General features: G+C 34.9%; 1 pseudogene; it reads right to left on the reverse strand.

Annotated features, from left to right (window-relative positions):
• LOC121315471 overlaps nt 1–18,995 on the reverse strand; it is a 42,348-nt pseudogene that overhangs the window by 13,466 nt on the left and 9,887 nt on the right.

An 18,995-nucleotide genomic window follows, 5' to 3' on the forward strand; every position in this document is an offset into this window, starting at 1 on the left:
TCTGCCAGTGTTAAAGTGAAGCACCAGAAACAATCTGCCAGTGTTAAAGTGAAGCACCAGAAACAATCTGCCAGTGTTAAAGTGAAGCACCACAATCTGCCAGTGTTAAAGTGAAGCACCACAATCTGCCAGTGTTAAAGTGAAGCACCACAAACAATCTGCCAGTGTTAAAGTGAAGCACCAGAAACAATCTGCCAGTGTTAAAGTGAAGCACCAGAAACAATCTGCCAGTGTTAAAGTGAAGCTCCCAAACAATCTGCCAGTGTTAAAGTGAAGCACCCACAATCTGCCAGTGTTAAAGTGAAGCACCACAAACAATCTGCCAGTGTTAAAGTGAAGCACCAGAAACAATCTGCCAGTGTTAAAGTGAAGCACCACAATCTGCCAGTGTTAAAGTGAAGCACCACAATCTGCCAGTGTTAAAGTGAAGCACCACAAACAATCTGCCAGTGTTAAAGTGAAGCACCACAATCTGCCAGTGTTAAAGTGAAGCACCAGAAACAATCTGCCAGTGTTAAAGTGAAGCACCAGAAACAATCTGCCAGTGTTAAAGTGAAGCACCAGAAACAATCTGCCAGTGTTAAAGTGAAGCACCACAATCTGCCAGTGTTAAAGTGAAGCTCCACAATCTGCCAGTGTTAAAGTGAAGCACCACAATCTGCCAGTGTTAAAGTGAAGCACCACAAACAATCTGCCAGTGTTAAAGTGAAGCACCCACAATCTGCCAGTGTTAAAGTGAAGCACCACAAACAATCTGCCAGTGTTAAAGTGAAGCACCAGAAACAATCTGCCAGTGTTAAAGTGAAGCACCACAATCTGCCAGTGTTAAAGTGAAGCACCACAATCTGCCAGTGTTAAAGTGAAGCACCACAAACAATCTGCCAGTGTTAAAGTGAAGCACCAGAAACAATCTGCCAGTGTTAAAGTGAAGCACCACAATCTGCCAGTGTTAAAGTGAAGCACTACAAACACTGAATGGCTTGTAGGTATTTAACAAGCTCTGCATTTTTCCTCATACTCGCGACCATGTTTTTCTCCGGCTTCAGTGTGTTCCATTAAAGTGTATGAAAAAAATGGAAAGGTTACAAAGTAAATTATTACTGAAAAGATAGCTCTCAATAAAATGAATGTTATTTTGTCATTTAATTTCCATGTTAGACGGACAGAAGTAAAAGATCAAAAAGCTTACACTTGAAATGTTATTGTACATAATTTATTACTACTTATGACAAACTCATTCAAAGACAAAGGACTGGTTTTAAATTACAATATCCCATTGCCAAGGTGCTTGTCATTAACTCACAGATACAGATATACAACAGAGTCAATAACATTAGCCTACATTATGCTGTATATCTCCATACACTTCTACTAGTCTTTAATTAACTCATTTTTTGTAAGGAGCAAACCACCTTTAATTTCATTAAACTGGAACCAAAAAATTAAGCAATATAATCCAATACCTAAAGCCTAAAGTTGTTTATCGTTCAGTGTTCTAACAATAAAGTGGAATTCTCATCTTAAAAAACTGTTAACTAAAGATTGCAGTCTTTACTTTGTTGACTGGGTAGCTTCACTCACAGTGTAAAGTAAAGCCTGAGAGTAAAGCTATTCAGCTTCATACTGTAGAGTAGATGATTCAGTCTTTTGTAGCAAGTTCTGTTTTTTTGACCCAGTTTTTTAGGTTTCCTTCTATAACGTTATTTTAGTATATTTATACATATGGCAATTAAAATGACCATCCAAAGGAAAAAAAGTGTACAGTAAACATATAACTACACAAACACCTGTGAAGCATTACAAACATATACAATGTTGAAGTTACAGTCTAGTTTCATGTTCAGAACTGTTGAATGATAATTTTTTAAAACACCAACAATTATATTCTGACCTTTGTTTTAACTTTTTTTTTTTTATTATTATTATTTCAAAATCTCATTCTGGTTGGTCACAATGAGAGTGCCTTTTTGAGCCCTGGTGTTCAGTACCAAATGCAGCTGGGTAGATCCTGGTTGCGTTAGACATTAACAATTAAGAGATTGCATGTGGTTTTTTAGGTGTCTTTATAAAATCTATGGCTACAGATCTGGAACACATGTTAGTCTTGACTAATTAAGCCAATAATTTGTTCAATTAGGTAACTGAGAGGTCGGTTGAAGTGAAAACCAGAAGGCCCTGTAGCTCCTCAGGACCAGGGTTATCAGCAGGATTTTCAAAAGGGGCAAAACAAAGTCACCAGTGGTTTCTAAAAGCTGACTTGGGTCACTAAGTATAAGGCTTTCAAATGCTTTAGATGAAATGAATAGTGATATCCACTTGTTGACAGTGATGTGGTTACATTAATCAGGCTTTAAAAATCACTTTGCGACCTAGTTCTTATTTTGCCCCTTTTGAAAGTCATGCTGTATATATGGCAAGGTTTTAAATTCCTGGTGGGTGCCCAGAACAAACGTGAGTATAAAATTACACCTATTGTAATTTGTATATATTAACAAACATGATAAATTTTTCCTACGTAAACTGAAATAATAATAATTCTAAAACTTATTGAACAATTGTTAATTCTTGTGTAATTCCAGAACATTTACGATGGTTTACATACTTATGTTACTTTGCTGACAAACCTGAATGGCCTTGAACTTCAAATTTGTAAACAGAATCTTGCCATAAGAGAATTTCTCTTACTTTATTTGTGTACACCCTTGTATATATATATATATATATATATATATATATATATATATATATATATATATATATATACACACACACACACACACACACACACACACACACACACACACACACACATACACACACACATATATCTAGGTATCATTTTAAAATTAACTATCGCTAGCTGCTCTTCTAACCCTTTTGATACAATAGCAACCCACTTATTTTTCCCCCCTGCAGTACATAGGCTGAAGTATAGTACTAATGTCTTTATGTAGTTTTAAAAAAAAAGAAGCAACAGAATTTTTTTTACACATTATTAGGCCATATTAAACGTGGGCCATATGTTTGCACCCGGTATAAACAAATTTTGTTTGGGGGGGGGGGGGGGGGGGGGGGGGGGGTTTACAATTACATTTAATTTACATTAAAAAAAAAAAATCCTGTGTCAAAATGTTTAAAAGTCAAAGTTCCACTTTTCTACAGTCATTTTACAGTGACCAAGCAGTTTTTATTTATTTTTTTATTTTGCAAAATACAATATTTGTGTTTTTATGTTAGAAAACCAGTTATGCTTTGCCAGTGTAAAACTTATTATCAAAATGAAACCCTAACGTAAAGTTCAAAGCATATTATTTTCTATCAATACTTAACTTCTCAATGTATGCAGTGCTCACACAGACCATGCATTATGCCTCACACAGATAGTTCAGTGCAGCTTCCTGCTCATTGGATCATGAACGATAATTAAGATTATCGATAATAAATCTGTCAACACAATCAAATTATCGCTGCAAAAAAAATATCGCTATTATTGATTATTGTTACAACCCTACTGCACACCCTGTCTTGTGTTATAGCTTAGACATAATATGCATATTAGTTTTGAAACATCTTTTTTTTTTTTTTTTTTTTTTTATCCTGTGTGTATTGTTACCATATTAAAAAGTTATCTTCATTTCAAGCCCTACTGTTTTTGGAAACACTGGATAATATTAAGAGCAATCATGCAACATGGCTCTAGAGAATACATTAAAGATATGAAGGTCAGATGCCAACATGAAAATCAAAGCTATTTAAATACACCATAGCATGTACTGTATATTTTATAGCCTAAAGCTATGCATGACCCTGCATGTGTCATGTAGAAGTTATGTGCTGCACACTTTGTATTTTGTATGGAAAGTAGAGACATATACTCTTGTTAAACAGTGTTCAAGCGTCTCCTCCTAATTTCCTCCTTCAGTGATTCAAAACTTGAAAAAAAATCATGCAGGGACCTCATCAGACATTTTTAATTTACAATGCTCTGTAGCATCACAGCAAACTGAGCATAAAATATTTTTGAAGGTACAGTGTGCAGTACATCAGCATTTTGGAAGAAAAACAGATTTAGAAGTAGGATACAATTTCTAATTAACTTAACTACCATTCACAGGGGTTGAGCAAATTTGAAACATTATACTGAAGAAGGCATTAGTGGAAACATCTGTCTTGCCTTTTAAGTTTTACCTTACAAATGAGATCGCCATTAAGATTACATAAGACTGTTATCTCCTTGTGCACTTGAAGTGTCCTGTAGTTATCACCTAATTATGGAGTGGTATCTATTCACTTATATTGGGATTTCAAGTCTGTTATCCTGCTATACAGTTTTTTAAAAAAAGGTCACAAAGGCTCCCAATTATGATGTATACTGTCACTGAATGACTGTCATCAAAACTGTTCCAGGACCACCAATATGGAAACAGCTTTAACAAGAAAATGCATGGAGTGTACAGTACTGGGAGACAACTGTCTCCCACACTGACACAAAAACTTTGACCCACATTGGATTTGATCCATTCAGAAGATTGTCCTTGTCGTTTTCATGGAAAAGACTGCAAATCTAATACATTTTGATATGCTGTAGGAAGAGGTACTGAACAAACCACATAGTGGTTCCAAAGCCAGCATATTAAAACTTGTATGAAAGGATCAATCCCCTGAAGGAGTGATTTATTTATTTATTTATTTATTTTTGAGCAGAGCAGCACATAAACAATCCATTACAGCGGGCAGCACTACTTGGAAGAATTCTATAAAAAGAATGCTGGACGGTAGCAACGTTGCAGGTATATTAATCATGTCAAGTTTCAAACCACAAGAAGCACTTCCAATGTTTGAAACACTGGACATCTCCAAACACCAGTAGAAGAGGTATCTTACATTCAGAATGAGGCACAGCACTATCAACACTAATTATTAATATGAGAGTGCAGCTCAAGGGGGGTTGCATGACTGCTAATGCAGTCCTTTCATTTTGTAGAGGTGTCCCTCTAGAGTAGTGGTCCTCAAAGTAAGGTCAAAGGCAAGATATTTTTTCTCAACTGACATGTATTTATTAAAAAATGTAAAACAAAATGACACTAAAATACAGAGTTATCAAATGCAACAACAGAAGAGATTGAGAGCACAGAGCAGTAGATTGTAATGACTACTACAACAATACTGTAGTGTTACAGATTATATCAACTGCTGCTGCGGGACCAAAATCTGGTCTCGCAGGCACAACTCTGCCTACAGGCATCACAAATCGATATGTTGACCGCCAACAAATGGAAAGACAGATGCTTTAAACCATCCTGAACATGTGCTGTGTCTGTGTTTGAGTGTAGTGTGCAAATGAGTGCCTCCACTATTATAGAACTCCAATGCTGAGGATATTCATTCCCTGCGGGGTCAACAACCCTGGTATACTTCAATTCCATCCACTAAACCAATTGCAAACCAGTCTATCAGCCCTCCTATTCAGCATAACTGCTTTTTCTGTAATCTGGCATTGCATGTGTTTCTTACCGTGCCACCTCAATGAGTATGGAAACAACATCTCAAATGAATTGTCATGTTTTATCAGGAGCCTTTTCATTAGAGATGCCAGGCCTAAAAAGGAAAAAGCTAAATATATCAAATTACCTTCGCATTGCATCAATTTAGAATTACATTATCTGGTCTGGTGTTTTCTGGGGTTTGTACTACCAACACAAGCCACTTTGGCAGCTCTATATAATTTCCATATAATCTAAGAAACAAAATAGGAAAGAAACCAATTTATTTTGCAATAACAGTGTATTTTTCTGTAACAGCAAAACACTTACCTGATTTAATAACATTTGCAGCGCGTATCACAGCCAAAGTAAATGTTTTTCAGGCACCCTATTTACTTAAATCTATTAATATAAGTACACATAAAAGGCATTCTAGACATATATTAGGATAGCTGTAGACCAAAGATGTTGCTGGCTTTCAGACTACATACAGGCTTTATCATAAAAGTGTTGCATAATTTCACGAGACATCTAGAGTAGGAATCCTGTTTTTTAGCTTTGTATATTCAATATAAAGTTGCAAAATATAAAAGTTTTCCTGGCATAAAATTTGATATCACTAAAATATATAGTACAATAAAAATATATAACTTTTGAGAACTTTTGGGCAAAAGCCCTTGAGATGTTTAAAAAGAAGTTTATAAATGAATACTGTGTGTTATATTCAAAATAAAAACAAGTATTGTAAAAGGTGGTTCTAGTGTTAATAAAATGTAACTTATTGATGTTCCACAAACACACACACACACACACACACACACACACACACACACACACACACACACACACACACACACACACACACACACACACACACAAATATAAATTCTAAGCAGTAAAACTTGTAGAAATTATGTTTGCATGTGTGTGATGGAAAGGTAACCAGACAAACAAGTAGCTAATGTGTGGTTGTCACAAAGACGGCTGTAGTGGTTCACGTCAGAACAGAACCTAACACAGAATAAACAGAGAGACATGGATTTTCGGTGAAGCTGAGCACTTGCTTGCACTCAGTATTTAATAAATGAACAAACAGAAAATAAAAGGTTGTAAGATAAATAAAACACAGGACACGGCACTTCAGCCAAAATAAAGAGACAAACAAAATGGACTACAGAGACAAACACAGTGAGCTGATATTTTAACTTTAACTATTCTTATTACCTCTGTCTCCAATCCCATTCTCCACTCACCGAGCACACAACCCCGAGTGAGTGAAAACATGCTGCTTTTATGCAGCTGTACCGAGACTCGATTGCTAATCAATCATTCAACTGGAGTCTTGCTACAACTGCACGTGAATTAATTCCCTGTGCTCACATATTATTACGTTTCACCTGCACGTGAAGTGCTGTGAAATCCTCGTTCCTAAATACAAATATACATTTTAAACACTTGTGCGCATACCCCATATTACATCCCATGTACCAATGACTATACACCAACATTAACACACTACATGCAACATACAACACAGAAATACACACAGGGGTGGGCAACATTGCCACGGTGGTATAATTCAGATTGTGTGCAGCAACACAATTCTACAATTAGTTGAATTGCCTCTGTCATTGTACAATATTAGTGGTTCTCATGATTTCAGAATAAAAATACCTGTCTCTGTGAGGTTCCTTGGTCAGGTAGTGAATTTCAAGAAAAGACTCAAACATGAAGACCAAGGAGCTTTCAAAGCAAGTCAGGGATAAAGTATTGAAAAGCACAGATCAGAAGGGTACAAAACAATACCAAAGTCTCGGAATATCCCTGTGAGCACAGTCTACTTAATCATAAAGAAATTGAAGGTGCATTATACCACCCAGACACTGCCTAGATCAGGGTGTCCCTTCAAACTGAGCAGTCGGGCAAGGAGGAAACTGGTGAGGGATGCCACTGTGAGGCCAATGGCAACTTTGAAAGAGCTACAGAGTTAAATGGCTGAGATGAGAGAAAATGTGCATCAGTCAACAATATCCAGAATACTTCACAAAAGTAGCCTGTATGGCAGGCTGGCAAGAAGGAAGCCATTGCTAAAAATAAGCCATCTCAAAGCCTGCATGGAGTTTGCAACAAAGCACCTGAGTGATCCTGCAAAAATGTGGCATTGGAACTTTTTGGTCTAAATGCCAAGTGTCCCATCTCCCAGTCAACACCATCCCTATAGTCAAGCATGGTGATGGCAGCATCATGATATAGGGATGATTCTCCTCAGCAGGGACTGGAAAGCTTGTTAGAATTTAAGGAAAAAATGCATGGAGCAAAGTACAGGCAAATACTAGAGGAAAACCTGTTTCAGTCTGCTAAAGACTTAAAAGTGGGGTGGAAATTTACCTTTCAGCAGCACAATGATCCAAAGCACAAGTCAAAGCTACACTGGAGTGGCTTAAGAATAAGAGAGTGACTGTCCTTGAGTGGCCCAGTCCTGACTTGAATCCTATTGTGAATCTGTGAAAAAACTTGAAAATTGCTGTCCATAAGCGATCCCCAAAAAACTTGAGAAAGCTTGAGCAAATCTGCCAAGAAGAATGGGCACAAATTGCACCAAGCCGGTATGCAAAGTTGGTAGAGATTTACCCAAAAAGACTTGCGGCTGTAATTGCTGGCAAAAATGCTTCCACCATATATTGAGTGTCAAGGAAATTCATGGTTAAATTCATTTTAATATAAACATTATTGAGAAATTTAATTTAGTGATGATTGGGTTTTTAACACCGATTCCAGAACATTCTTAAACAGATCTACTTCAAAGCGTTTTGATTAGACCAAGGCATAGGCCACAAACTGAGTTAACTCTTTGAAGCTTGCCTTCCAAAATGTTATCTGATTGTCTGGCCTCCTAAGGTGTCATAAAACTTACCAAGCAAGCTATTGTACCATTATTGTGTTAAGTTGCATAAAATGCTTTAAGCATCATTTTCAATTGCATAACTTGTGGACACAAGTTCAATAGTTATTTTAAGTTTATTGTTTTTTAATTGTTTAGTTTATTGTGTTTTAAATTAAATTATAAACTAATAACTATTTTTAAATATTATCCTTTGATTGTATTATGATGTTTTATATGCTAGTAAATGTAATTTTGTATAGAGAATGAAATTTCTTTAATGTAACTAAGGTGAATAGGAGGTTTAAATGAGAAATGTAAAATCTTTTAATAACGAAATAGGTGAATACATTCAATTTCTAACACATCCTTTTTGTGTGACATGCAACTGTCTATCAGATACTGTGAACCAATGGAAGGCCCGACAAGGACTTGTTTATTGTACAAGGGAACAGCTATACATTGTGTTATTTAAACACAAAACAAGGATTTTCTTTCTTTCTGGATTCTCTCTGATTTCTTTCTTTTCTCAAAACATCTCATCGCTCTCAACTCATCAAACTCCAAAGTTCATCAACAAAGACACTATGATGTAATCTTCAAAGCTGTCTGAGAGAAGATGGGCTCCCTCCGGAATGATGAAAGCTTTTGCCTACAACCTTCACGGAGGTGCTGCTCTGCGCTGCTGCAAAACTAACTCCCACAGAGTGGACGACCGTGTTAAGAAGACTTTGTTTTAAACATCACACCAACAGAAGAAGTATTACACTTACATTGTGCGTTTACAGATAACTGAACCAAAGCCATGCTTGATATCGTCACAGTACGTAATGTGCGTTTATTCAACTAGATGCTGAACATTGTACATGCGTACTTAGCCACCTGGAAGCTAGAGCATGTATATGTAATGCATGACTCAACCAAACAGTGCATGATGAACTATTAAGACTGCTTCACCAATGCAGAACTCTATGACCAGACAGCACATCAAGGATTCATTATGAACATTTAACAATGCATATCTTTTCCTTCAATGTTTTATTTTGTTTATTCTTTATACATATGTTTCTTTTTTAACTATGAAGCCTAACCTTTATTCTTCTTCCTTTGAATATGAACACATGTAATAATAATTTGGATTGTTAGGTTTCTTTTTGTCTTATAACAAATACACATTTATGATTGATTTGAAATAATTAAACATACATAATGTTAATTGTTAATTTCTTTTCATCATGAATCTATGGATACTTATGCCAGAATCACTAGTTCTTATTGAAGTATTGTGTTTATTATAGTTAATTACATTATGGGCTATAAAGGGTATTTCTTTATTGGTAAAGGACACAGTTGTGACATAAAGTTGTGATACTGTAGCTATGGGTAACAGAGGTGGTTGGACTGCACCACTGCACATATTAAACCACGTTGAATTATTCAATGTAATTTATACAAGAGTCTACAAAATATAGATATTTTACAAAAAAGACATAACATACAATGCAGTACTGTTGGCAAACAATTTTATAATTATTCATACTTAAACTGCTGTGGTTAATATGAATAAGCAAGCCGATACGAAGTGGAACATGAATAAGATTGCAGCCAATAATCTTTTTTTAAAAAAATGCAGTAAATGCAGTGTATTCGCTTATTAAAATATATGGAAATGACCATCCCTATTTTCTATAGGTATGTGGGTAAATTATAAAAGAAAAGAAAAGATAAGGGAGTTTTAGAGGAAAAGATACTGAGCATCAAAAGAAGCTTATCACTTATATTTGGATAAAATTCACTAGATGTGATCGAAAAATGACAAACTGTTTTAGAGCAGGTGCAGTGACTTTTTATTATGCTGACTAACAAATGACATCACAAAGATGCTGCAAAATGATCTGTCGATCTTGGGAAGGTGTTGTGACTGCCATTGACAGGGTGTCTGGTTAAACCATCTCGCCAGGTTTGAAATTGCTGGCTGTGAGCACCCAAGACAGTGAGCCGCAGTACGCTGCCATAGTCCAGCCTCCAACATGTCAATTGCACAAAGGCGCTGCTCTCTTGAAAGATGTGGCATAGTGTTGTTTTTTTCTGTGATTTTTTTTTTATTGCTTTTACTCATGCTTGCAGTTCAACAGCTGAAATCACTCCATATCCAGTGTCCAATCAATTGTCTCACTAATTAGGTGATTAAGTGCATATGCTTCAGTCATAGTCACTCAAGTTTGTTATGATCAAGGATGAATGACCGAGTGATTAAAAAGAAACCAAAAACCTTCTGTCAATGTCCATTATTTATATACCTTTTTTTCCCCAAAATAAATGTGTTATAATAGTGATAAGTTTCTTTTGATGCTCGGTATAAATAAAATCCTGTAGCAAATTCTATGTGCATAATAATAATACAACAGGGACCTGGGCAAGGTGAGCATTACAAGACTGCTGGTTATTAAGTGTTTTTTTTTCTGTACAATATCAGCCAGCTTTGTCAATGCCTTTCCGAATGAACTTCAGTAGTAACACGAACACTTAACATTTCATGTCTGCTTAGTGGTCATCAAGACGGAGGAGAAACAAATCCCTGCAGCTACAATTTACGAATAGGTATTAGATGGAAAACAAAGGGCAATGCAGCAGTACCCCCAGAAACAGCAGGCAAAGCTATCTGAGTCGAAAAGCCACCCTGAAGGAATGATTTTTAATTAACACTCTCTTACTTTGTCGCTTCTTGCTGGAGAGGTCGTTCAAATGCAGCACATGCCTCCTGAGCAAAGCAGTGTTTGGAAAGGCCATGTTGCCTAGTAAGGAACAACTATCAGCCAGTCTTCATTCTCAATCACAACTTGCTCCTGAGATTACAAGAAAATCACTATCAAATATACAAGTAAAAAAAAAAAAAAAAAAAAAAAAAAAAAAAAAATACACAGAGAATACTTGCCAACTACAGAAAATATTGGGTTATTATTTGTAGTGAGGGTTAGTTGTCATCCAAGAACATAAACAAAGTTATTACAAATATGAGCAAACAGTAGGGCTGTCAGTGTAATTTGTGCCACATACAATAAAGTCTCATACAAGTCATACAAGACATACAAGTCTCTCTTGTAAAACAACTTGGGACCACAATATACAGTATATCAAAGTTGTTGTGCCATCCAGGTACATGAAAATAACTTGTACAAACACCTTTCGAATTTCATTTCGTCAGTAAAACAGAAATATTGGGAAGACTTTTGAATAATATATTTATTTTTAATGTTTTATTTCTTGACTGTTGACTGTGCTTGTTGTAGCAAGAGTGATAAATGGCAGCAGTTTGTTTTAATATGCTTTAATAAACATTACAGGCAGTTTAGAAACTCCAAATATGACTTAGTGCGCACATGTTATGCACATTCCTCACGCTATAGGAAGTGTGCAGCCAAAACATGGTCTGCCTAAAAAGGGTGGATAATTCGCCTTTTCACTCAAAAAGTCACTCAAATTGAATGTTTTTTTTTTTTTTTTTTTTTGCATGGCAACAACTTTAAAAAGTGTACCATATGTTCATAAGACTTCAACAGTGAAGATCCAGTTTTTGATGTAACCTTGTGCAATTTTCTATTACACATAAAGGCCGTACCATGCAATTCTTTATTAACAACTGAGATCTGCTGAAAGCAGCCCTGGAAAACTTCTGTGACCAAATAGAAAAAAAACTTCATTCAGTATGTTTTTTTGTGTGTGTGTGTGTGTGTGTGTGTGTGTGTGTGTGTGTGTGTGTGTGTACTATTGTGAAACCATTTATTCAACTTACTGACATATAACATTATAGCACTTTATAATTCAGCTGTTTCATAAGCAAAGTGTTATCCTTGATTGCTTTAAGCTTAAAGTTTTTGGTATCTTAGCAACAAGATAAAATGCAATTCAGGTTGGTTCCACGAATGGGTTCAAAAAGGCAAATAGGGGGCGCAATATTAGCTTGCTGCAAAACTTACAGAATTATTTTTTACAAAAATGCATGGGTGGATTAGCATCTACAGAGGAATTTGTTGAACTTATATGGGCTATTGGCATACTGGATTTCCAATAACAAAGAAATGTAACAACATTCTACTGGCGAAAGCCTTGCACTGTCCCTGTCCCAATTATTATTATTATTATTATTATTATTATTATTATTATTATTAATAATTAGAATAATAATAATAATTGGGTATTACAAGTGTTCATCCCATCGGATATTTACTACATGATAAAAATGTTTTTTACTAACATTTTGTGATTGGATATTTTTTACAATCATTAACCTGAATGTAGTAACATTTTAGCTCTGTTTTGTAAAATCGAGACCAACATCTGATGGTATTCTAGTCTGTAGGACAACCTTGTATAGATTATACTTTATACAGATTATAATATGACATATACATACACATATATATATATATATTATATATGCATATATATATATATATATATATATATAATATATATATAATATATATAAATGATTTGCAAATAATGCAGGAAAGCATTCTCTTATGGAATATTAGTGTTTTTTTGGTATCTGTGTAATGTCTGAGTTTTTATTTTTTTTAATTTGCTTTTTTCTTTTCTTTTTTTGGTGGCCAAATGAGACAGGGTACACTTGCGGTTCTTCAACACAACCTGAAAAGTTCTTGTAACCCCAGTTTAAGAAAGTTGAACAGTACCAGTCGTCACGCCAGGCAACATGAAACACCAACAGAAACATTTAAATATACCCTCCCATATAATATTATTAATTAGGTCATTTTAATTTTGAAGGAAAATTTCTCTCCATAAAAGAAAACTACACTCAAACTTAAATTTCCCTGAAAGGCACTACAAAATAGCATGACAAAAAGGTGAGACTTATTTTTATTTTTGCATGTAAACTAAGCCATGGAATAAATAAAATAACATATGGGACAGAATACATTCTTATCACACAATAATATTGTTGGTTTTGAGCTGTAATGCACTCATGGTGGCGCCACTTACTGCCCAAAACCAACTTCAGGTTTCAGTGTGGAATTTAAGCTTGTATGGCTGCAGCTAAAACTAAAACTAAAACTAAACTGTGTACGTTTTCATTATAGTAACAAATCACAAGAAAGTCACAGATTTTGCAAATCTCAAGAAAGTGGTTCTGAAAATACAGCTAAAAATGACATAAGTCATAGATATGAGAATTTATGCTAATGCATGTCTCATTACAATTGGACAACTAGTTCTATAAATGGAAAAAATGTCAGTGACATACAGTACATATAAATGTCTCTATTGTCCCCATTGGCAAGTAATTAAAGAAACCAAATTCAAGACAAATAAAACAAATAAATAAGACAAATAAAACATATTTATTGCTACCACTAAAAGTGAAAATGATAGTGGTTTAAAAAAGATTTCTAATTTGAAAACGAGATGTGTGTACGCTGCAACGTCTCACCCTTTTTTTTTTTATGGCATGATCATTTCAAGGAACTGCTCAGAAAAAAAAATGACCAACCAACAACGATCATCATGAGTATTTGCTGTCAGTGCTTTTCCTGACATTTTACCATTAGAAATGTTTAATTTAAATAAATAAATAGATAAATAAAATGAAAGATCCTTGAATGTCATCTATCAATCTTTCTTGCTACTAGACAAAACCGCTTGTGAGCAATCTGTATTGGTGTGAGTGGGGGGTGTTAGCTCTCACCTAAGAGCAGTGCCAAGCCGTACAAGCTACTATTTATTACAAATCTGAAAACTGTTATGACATGCAATTAAAAGCATTAGCATATTATTTAAGTTAGTCTGCGTTCTTTGATGAAATGAACTCAATCTGACCATCTGGAAGGCCTCCAAGTGAACTAGTTTCTTCAAACATGGCAATCTGACCAAATATCAGCCTGCTTTAAACTCCCTAGATTTATGTATACATTTCAATCACCAACTGGAAAGAAAACAACCACTTTAAGCAGAAGATGCATAACAATGGGGGTGGTATGTAAACCAAAGAAACCGATGTTCTGTTCTTAATACAACATTAAAACGAACCTTCAAACAATAAAGTATTAAGGGCATTTCTAGTCTAAGCTACAAATTAGATGTATGAGAGGCAATAAAAAAAAAAATGGAATAAAACTGATTAAGTCGTGTCAGCCACTAAAACAGACACTTGTAAAAATGCTACCAGACCTTCTAACTAAATGTGGCTGTGTGGCTTTGAAGAGAATGGGAGTGTGGGTCAGATATATTGTTGATTACCAAATCCACAGTAAGAACAATTCTACAGAAACACACATTTCACTTCCACATAAACATTTTCATTTCACATATCTTCTGGACAGGTGCAGGAACAACAACAATTTCATCGTCACTTCAATCTCCATCAATTACACAGACGTTAGATGTAAAACAAGTTAAAAGCCCACTTTCATTTTACCTGAGTACGATTGCTGATGATGATATTTAGGTCTTCATCTGTTTTATGTTCAACAAAACAATCAAAAACTTTACTATCTGTTCCTGGTTCACATTCCTTTGCTTTTTGCATTTTTAGTTTTCTAAAGCCACTTTCGTGTTCTAAATCTAAAGCATAGTCCTTCGTTACTACCTTCACTTACATCATAAACTTTTGTCTGTGTAAGTCTGATTTTAAACTCAAACTCCAAGGAACTCATGGCAAAATTCCCACAATATGAGAGACAAATATTTTAACTGTTTGAACTAAGAGGAACAAAAAAGCAAAGACCACATTCCATTACCAAATTAACAATCAATTAGGAAGAAATTTTTAAATGGTATAAAGAACTGAAAACATTGAATCGGTAAGAAAATAATCAACAAATGAATTAGTTTTACAGAGTCTTTTATCGTTGTTTATCCATTATTTAGTTTTCATGTGTTATTCATGTGTCCTAGAATGTGAATGTGCTGAATTTATTCATGTATAATTACTGTAGTCATTAAGGCCTTTTAAAAGTTTAACAAAAGAATGGCAAAGCCCTGAAAAGCATGGTACCTCACATATGCATATAGTAAAGCATTGTAAAAAAATCTGGTTAACCATAGTAAAGGACAGACAATGTGTGATATAGAAAAGCATGGGGTATTGCAAATGTATTGTTCAAATGTACTTTAGTAAACTTTTATATTGGCATTTTCTGATTTGTGTTTTTGTTGTTTGCAATTGGCAAAGTTGTCTTTAAAATTCATGTTTCTGGCTTTATTATTATTATTATTATTATTATTATTATTATTATTATTATTATTATTATTATTATTATTATTATTATTATTATACAACACCAGTCATAGTATCCTGGATCCTGGAAATTGAATTACGAAATACAAAATGAAACTTTGTAAATTCAATGACAGATGTTGATCATAAGTCTTTTGAAGATACTGAGAAAGGCGTATAGTCTAAATCAATGGTTCTCAAGCCCCCCCCCCAACCTAGAACAAACCCACAGTGTGATATCATATAAAATTACTGTACATATTGCATAGGAACGCTAAATGAAGCAGGGGCAAGATCCACAGGTTTCAAGAATAAAGAAAAATAATACTTTTAGCCGATCTTAAAATGTACTTTTATTCTGACCAAACATCTCAACTGTAAAATAAATAACCAGATTGTTTTTTTTTATTCACAATTTGAATATTTAATGAAATGTGTTTTTAGCAAATAAATAAATATATATAATTTAAAAAAACTTAATTGAGTTATAGTTTTATATTACTTTTTGCTTCAAAAATAACTTTCCTACCAGACCTCACTGCTTCAAAATGCATCATTAAGTTTGCAATGCATTTTTCGATAGTAAAGGTTTATATGAGCTGTACTATCTATTTGTGATTAGGGTTCAGTAAATAACAATTCAGCAGGGTAGCACTGCAGATGATAATTTATATTTCCCAGTGTTTAGAAATTAAACTTTACCTACCACCCTTTGTAAACAGGGTAGTAAGGTAAAGTTAAAAACTATGATTGAATGATAATAGATAATAACAAAGAACACAGTATATTATATTAATTACGCTAATGGTATGTCATATTAAATAGTGTTATTATTAAAACTGTGATTTATGGCAACATTAGCAAAAAAATTTTTACACGTAAAATGTAGCTTTTAATAAAGATTCTGACAAAATGTTTAAGTTTAAAGCAGTTTGCTATAATTTACAATTTTATGGTAACAAGTTTAAAACAAAGACTGCGATCAGCCACAGATAGATATACAGGGTGGTCAACGTTAACATTTCACAGAGAGAAAATGCCAACTGGCGCCGTGAACTCTCCCTTTTAAGTTCTGAGATTTGCGTATGCGCAGGAAGGAGAAATCCTTTTCTTTAGACTCTATCTGCTTGTAGACTCCTCTGATTTGTAAATAACATATGTTTCTTTAACTTCCACTTTCAAAGTCTCTCTTCAGGTGTATGCAAACATTTCAGAGACACGTGTTACTGTCTGAAAAATGTGCGTCTTACCTTTCACTGACAATAGGATGCAGTTCTGGCAGCTGGAAGTACTATGCAAACAAACTGAGTTTGCCAATGATAGTGGCAATAATGATAACATTATCCAAGGATTGTGGAAAATTGAGAAAGAAAACCTGAACATTTTAAAATGTTTTTTTTTTACCGGCGCTAACACTTTATACACAACTATATACCAATACAAACAAGCATCTGGACACTTAAACATGGTGGGAGGTCTGGCTTCATATTACATCCTTTACTGTTAAGGATTGAGTGCATATGCGCTGCAATGTAATGGTAAGGATCTTAAGGTTATGTAAATATTTTTTGTATTTTTAAAGTATTTCTAAATGGAATGTTTTAAAGCTGTTGCTTAAACCTGAATGTACCTGTCACCAAAGAGACTGAACACTGCTTACAGAAGATGCCACCCTCCCCATCTGATTTGAAATAAATGGTTAGGAGCTTACTGGCTGGTAAAAGCAGGAGACCACTTAGTACAGGTTTTACTGTCAAAGTCCCTCCAGCAATGCTCACTCAAGAAAAACCTTCAACCTCCTCTGCCCTTTGAGCTGAACTACCGTGAACAGTCTCTTAAAGAACTACCTGAAAGATTTTACGTCAGAGTGTCAAAACTCCTATGTCCATCTATATATATATTCAGTCAGACTCAACAGGCACCACCAGCAAATAATCTTGGCAGTTCCAAACCACTGAGAAAGAACAGGGCATCAATTGAAAAGCAGTTCCAGGTGAGACTTTCCACAGTAAACTGCAGTATAAACAAACAGCAGCATGGTGGTAGAGGCATGTACGTGTCATAATAAGGGAGACAGCATAAAAAACACACCAAGAAAAGGGTAGAAGAAAATGTAGAACCACAATGCTTGTACGTATTTTAAGTACAGTATGACTTACTGCCCTGCCTAAAGTCTTGAGACACCAGCCCATTATAGCCATGCACTCCCCGTATTTACTAAATATCTTGGGATCCCTGAATAGATAACAGTCCCCTCTTTAGAAATAAGCAACACTTCAATTTTTAATATTTCAGAAAATATTTTTATGGCCAAGATGCTAAAATGTGAAACCAGAACATCCTCATACTTGCACAGTACCAGAAAGGGATAGCTTATAACAGGTCAAATTTAAGATAGAGTTTGAATGTAAGCACACATGTAAGACTGAGAAAGAGTGAATGCAATGAGGTGTGAATGTGAGGGTTCATGGGCTTCCGATCAACACAGGGCGCCAGCTTTGAAATCTAACAAGCCTTTACATTAATGGTGGTGGGGGGGGGGGGGGGGGGGGGGGGGCATTACCTGCATATATATATGCAAAGAGTACAACACCTTAACCGAGAGTATAAAGGGTGGCTTCAAATGTGATTTTATTTATTATTATATTTACTTAGCTCAAGAACTCAGTGTTATGCTTGGCAGTCTTTAACAACCTACTATCAACATACCCCTTAAATAAAGACATCACAATTGCATGCTAACCAGTTATAATGCTGATGTTAATCTTTGAAGCCAAAGTTAAGACTCCTGCCTGCAATCTGTGCATTCTTCTGCTAAATGTTTTGCTCGCATGAATGGCTCTATGAAAAAGGTTAGGTAATGATAAGGCAGGAACAATAGGTCATGAAGCAGAAATACAGGGCTAAGTTAAAGTGCAAGTAGCAGGTTCCGAAAAATATAACGTTACATGTCCCCACATGTTGCAAATAACGTACCTCTATTTTTAAAAAACTTTTTACACTTATAACTTTAAAGTCTGTTCCAAAGCTCTTTTCAAAGTGTCCACTCTAGTGTGCTAATAGCATAAAGATTATTGCCCACATTGTAAACAGGGAACACAACAATAACGATTCATGATGTGGTACAGAACAGAAAAGCTAAAGCACTTGTTATGATTTTTTTATTGTTTTTTATTGCTTTTCCTGCAGTAATTTAGAGGACAGATCTTAAACCCCAGGGCACTAGAGCGGCCATTTTGAAAAGAGGTTTGAAACAGACTTTAAAGTTACAAGTGTAAAAAGTTGTCAGGATGTTAACAATTAAAAGAAAAATTACAGGTACATTATTTAAACAATTGTAGCAACCTGTTGAGACATAGACATTATATTTTTCGGAATCCTGCTCGCTACTTAC

The sequence above is a fragment of the Polyodon spathula genome, chromosome 1 (genome assembly GCF_017654505.1).
Source record: "Polyodon spathula isolate WHYD16114869_AA chromosome 1, ASM1765450v1, whole genome shotgun sequence".
Classification (NCBI taxonomy): domain Eukaryota; kingdom Metazoa; phylum Chordata; class Actinopteri; order Acipenseriformes; family Polyodontidae; genus Polyodon; species Polyodon spathula.